This window comes from Sciurus carolinensis, chromosome 3 (genome assembly GCF_902686445.1).
Source record: "Sciurus carolinensis chromosome 3, mSciCar1.2, whole genome shotgun sequence".
NCBI classification, from domain to species: Eukaryota; Metazoa; Chordata; class Mammalia; order Rodentia; family Sciuridae; genus Sciurus; species Sciurus carolinensis.
In genome coordinates this window covers 164,925,270-164,939,110 of record NC_062215.1, presented here as the reverse complement: position 1 = coordinate 164,939,110, position 13,841 = coordinate 164,925,270, and positions in this window count along the sequence as shown.

Sequence of the window (13,841 nt, the reverse complement as noted above, 5' to 3'; positions counted from 1 at the left end):
CACAAGAAACTTCAGGATGATTTTCTGCGTTGGGAGTGACAAAGGGGCCTTACTGTTTTGTAGTGATTTTCTTTTGTACAGTAGAATGTGTTCAAATATATGAAATAAAATTTTTATATTAAATCAATACCCTTGTAATTGCTGCTCCATATTGTTTTGTACAGATGTGCTGTTATTTCTTCAGTTCCTTAATGGACATTTTTTTCTTCATTTGTTGATAATTCTAAACAATCCTGGGATGATTATTGTACACTTAGCTTTCTTTTTCCCCTTGAGATAAAAGGGACTTAAGGAATCAAGGTATGCATATTTAAAATATTGATAACTATTGTAATTTTCCCTGAGAACTTGGAATCCTGGAATGAAGAGTCAGCCCCAACAATTAGGCTCAGCCCCCAGGCCTGAATTTCCCATTTACAAGGGGCTTTACACTTCTCGATGCACCTTCATACTGAGCTTTTGGGATTCTCACAGATTTTTTTTGAGGTTAGGATTTGGCCATAGCATATTCAACCTACTTAAGGAATTCCAAGATGTTGACATTTGTAAAACAGGCTCAGGGACCCACCATGCTTGCCTTTTCCATCCCCCCAGCTACTTCCAAGGACAGCTAAACCCTACTTTGGACCCGTCGTATTCATTCATACCTAGTTTGGTTAGATTGGATAACCTCAGGCAGACATGCATATCTATCTCCGCATAATAAGTTTTCTCTTCCATCCAGCAATAATATTTGCGGAGACCTGGGCACATTCCATCCTCAATTGAATTATCCTTAATAAATAATGATGAAACAATTTTTATTTAAATAAAAAAGAATATTTTCAACCAGCAGACACTAAAGGATATCCTAAAGGTCAGAAGGTTTTTGACCCTCCACGTGAAGAAATCAGTCCACCTTGTGCTTAGGTAAGTTAAGGATATATATCACAATTGCTAGGAAAGTCTCTAAAATAATTTTAAAAACTATATAGCTTCTGTTATTGTTTAAATTGTGTCCCGTCGACCAAAGATGTTGAAATCCTAGTATGTGTCAATGCCAACCTTATTTGGAAACAAGTTCTTTGCAAATGATCAAGTTCAGATAGCATCATCGGGGTGGGCCCTAATCCAATATGAATGTGTCCTTATGAAAAGGAGAAATTTGGATACAGACATGCATAGAGGGAAGATGTGAGGACACGTGGATAATGCCATGTAAAAACGGGAGTGGCGTGATGCAGTTCAAACTAAGCAATGCCAAAGATTACTGGTGACCCATCGCCCTCAGAAGCAGAGGCAAGGGAGCGTGTGCTCCCAAGTTCAGAGGGAGCCTGGCCCTCTGACATTTTGATTTTCTACTTCTAACCCCCATCACTGTGAGACAATAAATTTCAGTTGTTTTAAGCGCCCATTTTCCTAGTACTTAGTCTAGCAGCCTAAGAAACTAATACTCCTTCAAATTAATCGAGTGCAAAAATGGAATAATAAAAAATAATCAGTCCATTCTGCAACTTCGAATGGTTCAGCAAAACCATAAGCACGTATATGTGTGTGCAATATAAATAAAGTAAAATTTATTGACTCAAGTTGAAAAGTACTGACTCTGGGTGGAGACACTATGGGTGTTCATTTTACTCTTTCAAATTTTTTTCTATGGTTGAACATTTTTTACAAATTCAAAGCAGAAAAGAGAAGAAATGAGAAAAAATGGGTTAAGCAAGAGAAAACACTTAATAAAATGATCAACTGAGACCCAAATATATCTAGTTATACATTAAGGTGGACTAATTATTTATCCATAAAGCTGCTATTTAAAAAAAGAATAGGTAGGCCAGACACAGGTGACCCATCCCTGTAATTCCAGCAACTTTGGCAGATGAGGTAGGAGAATTGAAAGTTCAAGGCTTGGCAATTTAGTGAAACCCTGTCTCAAAAATAAAAAATAAAAAGTATTGGGAATATTGCTCAGTAGGAAAGGTGTCCCTGGATTCAATACCCAGTTAAAAAAATAGGTGAACTAAATATTTCAGTTAAAATACAAATGTCAAACTGAATATTTAAAAAATTACATCTGTTTATAAGAGATACACCCAAACCAAAAAGGTTGACAAACGTTATTATAGATTTGATTGATAAGTTTCTGAATGTCATGAATTTCATATAGCAAACCTATCAGCTTTTAATCTACTTTTTATCAACCTACTGCTTTGGAAATATCTCCATACTGTTGCATGTGGAAATATTTTTTTCTCTTTTTATTACTGGATTTCCTCCTGCGAATATACCACAATTTGTTTAGCCATTCTCTTTACTGATAGGATTTGAGTTGTTTCTAATGCCTGGATATTATGAATAAAGCACCTATAAACATTCTTTTTTTTTTTTTTTTTTGGCGGTGCTAGGGATTGAACCCATGGCCTTATGAGGCAAGCACTCTACCAACTGAGCTATATCCCCAGCCCCCCTATAAACATTCTTATAAAGATATTTATGGGAAATTTTTTTATTACTCTTAGATATGTATCTAGAAGTGAAATCACCAGATCATAGGGTAGATGTGTGTTTATCTTTCCAACTACTACACAGTTTTACAAAGTGACTATGCCATTTCATGCACCCAGCAAAAACATCAGAGTTCCAATTAGTTTACATCCTTACAAACACTTTGTATTGTCATTTAAAAAAAATTTAGCCATTCTGTTGGGTTCATAGGAGTAATTCATTTTGGTTTTTAATAGGGGTATGTGTGTGCATGTGCATGTGTGTATGTATATTGCTGGGAATGGAACCTGGGGTCTCAGGCAAGCTAGGCATGCACTTTACCACTGAACTACATCCCCAGTCCAAAAGGCATTTTCTTGATGAGTAATGTTGAGCCCTTTGGATGTTCTTGTATGTGAAGCTGCCATTCAAACATGTTGCCTATTTTTATAGGATTGTTCATCCTGTTCTTATAGATTTTTATGCTGAATATACACATACAAAAGACTTGTATTTTGAAAGAATATGTATGTACCTGTGTATTCAGGATACAAGTCCTTTGTTAAGCATATAAATAGCAAGCATTGTCTCCCAGTAGTGGTTACTGTTTTTTTAAGACATTTATAAATTTCATTGAGGTATAATTTGCACACAATAAATTATACCCATTTAAAGTGTACAATTCTATGAATTTTGACAAATATATACACCTTGGAAATCACCACATATTCAAGATACATAATCTTCCCATCACCCCCAAAAGTTTCCTTGTACCCATTTATAATTAATTAACCTCTCTCTCTTCCCCTATCCTCTAAGCAACCATTGACTTGCTTTCTATCACTATAGACTAGTGGGTATTTTCTAGAATTTTATATGCACAGAATTGTGCACTATGTGCTTTTTGTGATTATTTTCCTTAACTTATTAACATGGAGAATTATGCTAACAGTTTTAAATTTTTTTATTTATTTGTTTTTATGTGATTATTAGTGCATCATAGTTATACATAATAGTGGGATTCACTTTGACATATTCCTAAATGCAGCTAACATAAATAGCTCCTTTTCAATCCCCAGTACTTCTCCTTTCCCTTCCCACTTCCCTCCCCCGGATTTCCTTCCTCTATTGATTTCCTTCTACTTGTTTATTTATTTTTAATTGGTGCATTAAAGTTGTACATAAAACGAAATTCATTTTGTTATATTCATAAGCATACATAACATAATTCGGTGAATTTCATTCTGCAGTTCCTCCGCTTTCCCTTTCCTCCTCCCTCCTCTTTGATCTTCTTCCTGTACTACTTTCTGTTTTCATGAGATTCCCTTTTTTTCAATTCCTTATTTCTCTCTAACTTCTACGTATAAGAGAAAACATTCAATCTTTGACTTTCTGAGTCTGGCTATATTCACTTAGCATGATGTTCCCCAGTTCCAAAACAATTTATCAGCAAATGACATAATTCCATTCTCCTTTATGACTGAGTAAAACTCCATTGTGTATATATAACACGTTTTATTTATCTATTTTGGATAGGGACTGTTGCTAGGGAATTCAGATGGATAGTGTTAATGGTGATAAGACTTTGGGGTAGCAGAGATCAGGTTGCAGAATTTTATCATTAGAGTTTACGATGTACGCCTGGGTCGTGAGTACTTTTCCTCTTCTTTCTGCCTTTAGTGACCTAAAATGATTTTTGGAGGATGTACAGAAAGATTGGAACATGGGCAACTGCTCTTATCCTCTGGGGGTGATACCGCCGTTTACCGGTGACGAGTTCTGCTTCTTCTAATGTTGAAGATTAAGCACTAGAGAAGCACGCCAAGGCAAGCATATTAAGCAGGTTTATTTAAAGGGAATAATACAGACTTCTCCCGGCAGGGAGAAGGGGGCCATGGCTGATGTTCTAAAGTCCCAAGAAGTGAGCACACCCTGCATCTTTTATAGGTTAAAGTCTCTTTTGTTCTCCAGTTCTTTCCCCCCTTATCTCTCCTTCCTGCCTTCGTGACTAGGCCCGGTTTTGCATAAGTGAGAAGCCAAGGGCAGGGGGAGGGCCAAGGTGATTCAGGCGGGTAAGGGCCAGGGGGCATTAATTAGCAGCTCCTTGTTAAAGGAGTCCTTGATAAAGGCAGGTAAATTTGGTAATCAATGGGCTCCGGAGATCTTTGATATTCCATTCTTCCGGGGGCAGTCTCCAACTTCCAAAGGCAGATGGCTTCATGGCTTCATTTCCTTGAATTGACCCGATTTTCTATTTCTACACTAACTACCTGTCCTTAATTCTGGCTTCATTCCCCCCTTTAGCTATAGGAACTCCTAACTGCTTTAAGGAAAAGGGGGCGTCGGTCGTTCTGGCTGCTTCGAAGCTGAAAGGGGGCAGCGAGGGGTAAAGCAGTTTGGAGTTCCTTTTTTAAAAATCGGGTCAATCGAGGGGTCCAAGGTAGAAGTCTGGTTGGGGAAGAGCAGGTTGTAAAGTCATCTGGGGGTGGGTGCTTCTATGATAGAAGAACAAAAAGACATGAGTACTGAAATGAGATTAGTACAAAGTAAATGTTGCAGCATCTGGAACATGCCACTGAGTATCATGAAGATGACAGAAGTCAATCTTTCACCAGGCGGGTGGAAGAATTGAGAAATTGTTCCCATAACTAGGCCTAGCAAAGACTGGAAAGGACAAGGCCTTTATTTGGGAACTTTAACATTGTCCAGGTTATCAGGAATGTAAACACAACATTTAACTCTTAATGTCATAGATGTCCCAAAAAAAAACATAGTTAAGCTATACTTAATGTCATCTGATTTTTGTAAAATATCCCTTTATTGGTATAACCTGTGTTTAGTAGAGAGCTCTATACTTCTGTTACTTAGGGATAGCTAATCATATGAGCAAACATAGGTTAAGTCTACCTGTGTAGCTTAGGAAGGTCTGCAGGCCTTAAACTGACTAAAAACTTCTGACTCTGGCAGTTTCTCTTGATAGTTATCAGGCACATTTGCTGAAGAATCTTTCTTTCATTTGTAGCTTCCAGTCTTTATTCTAGTGGGCTAATACAAGTGTACATCTTAAGTTACATTTAACTATTATTTCTTTTAAATGCCCAAGAATGATTATATTTTGGTTTTCACTGTTTTGCTGGGTGTCTAAGATCAAGCTGGTCAAATTGACCTGATTCCTGTCTTGTTAAAGAGTCAGCTGAGTTCCCACAGGGGCCACTTGTAGAGAACTTAAGAGCAGCTTCTTAGCTCCACCAGTGCCATTGGTTAGGTGGGGTCTCCTTGATGAGGTGACTTCCTTTGGAAGCATTAAGGGATGTCTCCCTTTTTCCATGACCCTCCTTTGCAGCAGATGCACTGAGTGATTTTTCATCCTCTAGTCTCAACAATCTCCTTGATCAGGAGGTTGTGTGACCCAGAGTTGCAGCACTCCTTAGAGAAGTCCTCTTGTTCGTGGGTTCAGGCTGACTGAGGGCAAAAGTTCCAAATACTGGCCAATCTTGCCTTCTGTATTTAATTCCAATCTCTAAGTTTGATCTTAACCATCCAGCAAGCCAGTCTCACCAGTCATAAAGTAAGAGTACTGGGCTTTAACTTCAATGTCCATAACTTTACAGTTATTTACCCTTTTATCTAACTGGAGTCTGCATTAGAACTGGAAGTTACCACTATCTGTTCTGGTATCTATTACCACTATCTGTTAGGTGATGGCTTATTATCATGTTACCTAGGTTGCGTGTTCTTGAAGCACCTACTTCTGTAAAACATTAACAGGTAACAGTTTTACAAAATGAAATTAGCAAGAGTAAAAATATATTCAGCTTGTATAATAGCTATCTTGAATTTTGACTAAGAACCACATTATATTCCCTATTTGAGATCACACTACTTTTCAACAAGAATCAATCTTTTGACTATAACTTTAAATAAGCTGAAGTCTGACTAACAAATAAATAAGCTGGAGTCACTCTAACATGCAGTAAGGTGGGAGGCAGAGCCTTATCTCAGGTAAGGTGTGGCTCTTTACAGATCTTAAGTGTTCTAATTCTGATGTTGATCTTTGCTTCTTCCTTAAATATCATTAAGTAGCTTACATATACTGTTTCCTGAGTCTATATAAACTTTATCATTAACATAATTTAGCATTGTATCTAAAACATGAATCAAAGAAAGGCTGAGAGAGCTTTTAACTTTCCTTTTGTGTGTCAAAGTGGCAAAATATTTTCATGTTTCACAAAATTAACCTTTAAACAAGCCAGGCTCTAATGTTTAGAAATACATCTACATTTGAAATTCTTTATCTCAGTATAAAAAGTAACAAATTTTACATATACCCTATTGATAACAGGTCCTATGATAGAACATTAAATGATAGAAATTAATCCCCAATAAAATTTACTCTTTATAAGCTTAAAATTACCATTACAGACAAGTTTAACCTGGAGAATAGCAGCTTGATAAATTCCCTGCTTTAAAACTTGTATACCTGAAAAATATGAATACATTTAATATACAACTAGTGACCGCTTCACAATTACCTTGACACTTTTTTCTTACCAAATTTAGTTTTTTAAGAAAAATGTAGACTCTGTAACACAGTACAATACTTTAACAGTTGTTTAACCATAATTGTATACACCCCAATTTTTAAGACTAATTGTTCTAAAGAATAAAACTTAATAGACACAAAGTTAAGAGTAAATTAGTGTTTCTAAGAAATCCTTGCCATTTTACCATATAGATTAAACTTTGGTTTATATCAGAACATTAGTATTTCACCTTAGGAAAAACCTTAAATAGCTTTAGCTGTCTCACATACATACAACCAACTTAGTTACACGCAAACTTGTTGAAACTTGCCCTTTACGTACACAGACTTTCTTAGCACTTACTTAGACCCTCATGTATTTCATCACACAAGCACTTTCTTACCCAGAAACATTTCCTTTTTCCTTTTACTAAATATATTTCCATACCCAGAACCTTTTATTTTCTCTTTCCTATTTGTTGACCCCTTTTTGTTCACATTCTGAAACAACTCTTATGAAATTTCTGAATTTAGATAAATTACTCTATTTTAATAAGATTAAATATTTTGTTGTTTATAGTACTCTAATTGAAACACAGTTGAAACTTTTGGGACCCTTTGTACATAGAATTGCACTTGTTAGGACATAACTCTTAGTAACCTTGTTTTTAGTTTAGTGATGACACAAAGCAAGTTTAAACCCTTTTATTTACTAACCTATGAAAACACCAATAATGTTTGAGTATGATACCCCATGGAATTTAAGGAGTTAAGAGTACTTGATGTTATTTAACAATTAGCATTTTAACTTTGAAAATTAATCAGATGTCTCTACAAACACATTTGAATAATCCCATATATGTTAACTCTAATTCACTTATTTTGTAAAAACCAAGAAATCAGACAAGTGTCCTGAACAGTATTTGCTGTCTCTTTCCTGTTGAAGAAAAGTTTTAGAAACAATTGACATTAGACATTTTATTAACATCAATATTTTATTAGCTTGACCACCTAGAGACTTGCGAGTTATTTTCAAAGACATTTTACTTTCATTAGTTTACCCAATTTGAATTGAACCTTTAAATCATGTGAATTAAAAGTATTTGGATCCATTTTTAAATTTTAATTTTAGGAGCGCTCAGTTTTGATACAGACAACACCAGACAGCACGACATACAAATAACACAAAATCAAAGGCCTTGTAACTTTATAGGTGAATCTCCATTGCAATGTAACAGATGTTCAAAAGCTGTAGTTGAATAAAAAAATAGAACTTATCAAAAAAATCATGAGCTCAAAAAATATATAGAATTAAAAAAAAAACAAGAGTCCTGGAAAAATGATACGGCCGTTAATTACTTTAGTAAGGCACCATAAAATTTACTTTTGCTGGAGTTTAAGTAAGGCTCTTTTTTACCTTTTTTTTTCTTGGGTTTGAGACCGGTCTCCTACTGAGCCTTTGGGCTTCTTTTATTTACATTTCAATGTAAGCCTTGACTGAGATCTGGAAGGACCTAACAGATTTGAATAGAAACCTTGTGCCTAAGGCACTTTAGCCATCTCATCAGTACAGGTTGGATGTCAAAGAAAATTATGAGACCTTATTTTCCATTTCTTTTGAGAATGAAGCTACTTTGCTAAGTTCCTCACTGAGATATGCCATTGGTTATTGAGTTGCCTATGGCTGCCTATCCAGGATTTATTTTCCCCTTTTGTGACAAACAGGTTAAATCTTGCTTCATAGGTAAGCTGAGGACAGGAGCTTGAAGTAAGGCCCCTTCCTGGGGCAGAATATTGTGCTATGGTGGCTATTTCCTGTAGCATTGAACCTGTTGATGACATAATTAAGCTTTATTTTTTGAGATCTTTTAATTCCTATTAGCTAAGAAGTTTAGGAGTTCTGCAATGGCCTTTTGATATTCCTCCTGGGTGGAGGCACATAAAGTATGTACTTTACTTACTGGAGAACAATCACAGAATGTTTTATCTCTGAATTTTGTTAAGTCCTTAGCTAAGGTTTGTCCGGAACAGGTGAGGGCCATGTAAATCCTGAGGCAATACTGTCTAGGTTAGTTGAGCTATAGTATCTGGTTCCTCAAAGGCAAACAAATTGTTATTCAGAGTCTAGCATAAACAGGAAAAACCATCTTTTAAATCTAACTTAGTAAACCAAGCAGCAGTTGGAATCCAAGATAAAAGTGTATGAATTAAGAACTACAGGGTGGGGGAAATTACTGCTTCATTATTCTAAGGTCTTGGACTAGGCAGTTTGCTTTTTAACTCCTAAATGGGCAAATTGCATGGGCTATTGCAAGGCATTAAAAGTTTCTATCAGTTTGAATGATCTTTAATAAGTCCTTTTTCTTGCCTGTATGTTCCCTTTTCTTTTGATGTCTATTAAAAACAGAAGATGCAAGCTGGAGAAGATCATCTGAGGATTGATCAGGGCCACGTGCCAATTTTGAAATTTCCTCTAAATATTTGGGGCTGACTAAATGATAAATTTATACTTTAAAAGTAGGTGACCCTTTATGGATTCAGGATTCAGAGTGGTGTGCTTTCTTATTGCTTTCCTAAGTCTCCCCATGAAAATAGCAGGATTTTCGTGAAGGCTGCATAATAGTTTTTTATGCATCCTACTCATTATTTGAATCCCAGTTAGGATGGTTTCTGGGAACTGCCTGTACTCTAGATGGTTAATAGCATAATTTTCCAGGTGAAGTCAAATACCTGGCGTAAGTTTTGTAACATCTCAATATTTATTAGGATCCTCCAAAAGCCTCCTTAAATTTATTTTTGCCTATCTTAAGTTGGGAGGGTTCCCTCAATTTTCCTCCCTTAGTGGGCGATTCCTCAAGACTTTCTCCTCTCATGGTAGAGATTATTGCTGTCAAGCATGGTAACATATGAAAGGCACTTTTCATTTGCAATTTAGCAGTATGCAGGCTAGTGGTGAACCTGGCAATACTGTTGAGAGAGAAGCTCCCATCTAAGTGGAAGAAAAGAAAAATAGACCTCAGGCGCCCGTGCCGGAGACTATGTGCAGGGACGTCTCCCTAAGTTTGAGCTTCAATCCGGTCCAGAAAACCCGTCTCTCACCACCTGGCTTTGCCAAAGTATTTCTGGCCTCCTTTGGCAAAGTGCTGGGGCTCTAGTTTGCCCTGTGCTAGAGACCCTTGGAGGATTCAGACTTAAGGGCATTACTGCTTTCCTCCCTGCCACTATAAACTCCTAATTATGAAAAATGATGACAAAAGTAAAAAGTGTGCCTTTTGCCTATCTCCGGAGGGTGAGGGGACATCTATTGGTTGTTAGGTGTATAACACCCTTTGCTTGGAGGGTCTCACGGGAGGGGTTTTTAAATGCCTCCCTCTTGCAGCTTAAAGAGAACACCATGAGTACATTTAAGCATGGGAACAGTAATGGGGAGACTCTAGATGGACTAGTGAAGGCTAACTATGTGAACAAAGGGAACCTGGGCATTTTCATACTAATCATCCCAGGCCTTAATTCTACAGTCTGAATTCCTAATGTCTGACCGGCAAGGGAAGGGGAGCATCCAGGAGGGAGTGGATGTGCGGGAGTGTTGTGCACTGTATGGCCCATACGGAGGCAAAGGTGATTGGCGCTTTCCCTCAGTGCCACTGTCTACCGATCAGCCTGGATACCCTTCAGGGCTGTCGGGAGGGGGAGTCTGGAGAAGGAACCTTTGGGGTCCACCCGAGAGTAGCCCGGGCCGAGAACCCCGCAGTTGCTCCAACCCTTCCTCCACCTCCACGCATCCTGGGCAGATCAGGACTAGGGACACTGTGTACTTGCGGCAATTGCGCTCCGGGCCTGGACAGAAAAGTAGGAAACGGCTTCAGCAGAGCCCCAACATGCCTGCAGAGCAGGGAATTGGAAACTTGCCTGGGCCGGGAAACCTCTCACCCGAGTCTTAGGGATGGCGGCTGCACTAACTGCATTTAAGTAGCCGACGGGTGCCCATTTTGCCCTCCAAAAATAAAGAGACAGAAAGAAAGATGCACCTCAAACAGATGTGGGGTGTGTGGAGAGAGAAGCTTACTTACCTTGGCGTAAATCTCGGTGGGACCTCCAAATCTGATACCGCCGTTTACCGGTGACGAGTTCTGCTTCTTCTAATGTTGAAGATTAAGCACTAGAGAAGCACGCCAAGGCAAGCATATTAAGCAGGTTTATTTAAAGGGAATAATACAGACTTCTCCCGGCAGGGAGAAGGGGGCCATGGCTGATGTTCTAAAGTCCCAAGAAGTGAGCACACCCTGCATCTTTTATAGGTTAAAGTCTCTTTTGTTCTCCAGTTCTTTCCCCCCTTATCTCTCCTTCCTGCCTTCGTGACTAGGCCCGGTTTTGCATAAGTGAGAAGCCAAGGGCAGGGGGAGGGCCAAGGTGATTCAGGCGGGTAAGGGCCAGGGGGCATTAATTAGCAGCTCCTTGTTTGCAGTCCTTGATAAAGGCAGGTAAATTTGGTAATCAATGGGCTCCGGAGATCTTTGATATTCCATTCTTCCGGGGGCAGTCTCCAACTTCCAAAGGCAGATGGCTTCATGGCTTCATTTCCTTGAATTGACCCGATTTTCTATTTCTACACTAACTACCTGTCCTTAATTCTGGCTTCAGGGGTCTTCAAATGTTAGGTGTAATAGTAAACTGTTGAAGGTGTTCGTAGAAGACATTGTGGGTAACCTCCCGTACCCCTCATTTTCACCATTTCAGTGCACTCAGTCCCAATACCAACTGCACATATCTGTAGTTCTTTGCCTAAGGGTTGCCTTTTGTAGTTTTTCACTCTGGGGGCACTTGGAAGCGCTACAGAATATGTGCTCCCTACCCCAGGCCAGCTCTAACCAGTGACTGGCTAGACTTGGTCTGAATCTCCCAGCTCCCTCACATCCTGGGAGAGACAACTCTTGAGATGTGTGATTCACACTGACTCTCACAGTCTCTCCAGGAGAAAAGCTTCAGAGTTCAATCTGATAACACTTCCCTGTATTGTAGTAGAGCAAAATGGGAACTTTAGCAGTTTAAGAGCTGACAGGCCATGATTTTGCATGCTAACAAAGCAGCTCTGCATAGTGACATTTAACCATATAGACTTGCAGTGACTAACAGATACCTGTTAAAGATAACTGCAGTAGCAGAAGCAGGAAGCAAAGCAACTGGGACAGAACACTCTCCCTTTAGGCTTTGTGTTGTAAAAGTTCCTAAGCTGTATGAGCTAAGAGTCCCTAAGTTCTTGACAAGCTTGACCCATATAAGGAATGTACAATGTACCCTCCAATAGAATTGCACCAACTCTCTTGCCTTGATGTACCCAAAATTTGCTTATGTATAAAAGTAAAAGCCCCGCTGTGCTCACTCTGCTCAGGGCTCAGATTTTGGGAATTATCCCCTTGGGCCATGGTGCCACTAATAAAATGTTGTTTCAAAATCTCAGTGTCCTGACCCTCATTTTCCCCATTTCCCTACCAGTGTTTTCCTTTACTACCCAAATAAAATCCTTGTACTCACACTAGCTCTGCTTCTGAGAAGTAGACAAAGATGTCTGCTGTTCTATCACTATTCAACATTGTATTGAACTAAGGCAAGAAAAGGACTGAAAAAATGAAAGGGTTGGAAAGAAAGGAGAAAATTTTTCTTTTGATATGCCCTGTTATGTTGAAAACCCCAAAGATTTATTATTCAAATTAATAAGTTTATCAAGACAACTAACTGAAAAATCAATAGACAAAAACCAATGCTATTTCTATTGCAATGGATGGTTAGAAAATGAAATTTTTAAAAGGTTTGCTTCTACCAAGCATAAAAATTATCTGTGAATAAATATAAAAGATATGCAAGATCTCTGCAGCAAATATTAGGTCTAAATAATTTGAAAGGTAAGTTTTCTTCATGGATGTAAAATTCAACCTAAAAATATGAATTATCTTCCAAACTGATGTATGGATTCAATGCAATCCCAATAAAAATGTGAACAAGTTCTTTCTTTCTCTTTGCTTTTCCTTTTTTTGTGATTCACACATAAATATACATACACATAGATATGTATAATATATAATATGTGCATACATATATATGATACAGAGATATCAAGACACTTTGGAATAAGACAACTAACTGCCCAATCTTCTCTGAAAGCTTATTGCAAAGCTATAGTAATCAAGATAGTATATTATTGGTTCTAAGATATAACCTGACCAATAGAACAGAATAGAGATACATGAATATCTGATACTTGATTTATGAGAAAGTGGCAATTCAGGTAGTTCTTTGCACAAATGGCTATGAAAATTGGATATCAATATAGCAAAATGAAACTGATTAGGAACAGTAGCTCGTGCCTGTAATCCTAGTGACTTGGGAGACAGAGGCAGAAGAATCCCAAGTTCTAGGCCAGTCTGGGAAACTTAGTAAGACTCTGTCTCAAAATTAAAAAAAATAAAAAGACTAGGGATGTAGCTCAGTGGTAGAAGACCCCTGGGTTCATTCCCCTAGCACCACAAAACAATTTTATTAACCATGATAAGACACCATTACACACTCATCATTATAACTAAAAATTTTAAATCTGACCATACTAAGTGTTGTAAGAATGTGGGAAAATAGGAACTCTTAGACATCAGAGAGAGTAGACTGGCAAGAACTTGGTACATTAGTTTGGCATTACACCCATTCACCCAGGCATTCTACTGGAGGTATACATCCTTTATAAAGGCATTTGTATGTGCTTGCATGTGCATCCAGAAATATGTGCAAAAATGTTCATAGCAGCACTGTTTTTAACAGTTGCAAACTGGAAACAACCAAAGTGTCCATAATCAGTGCAGTGGACACT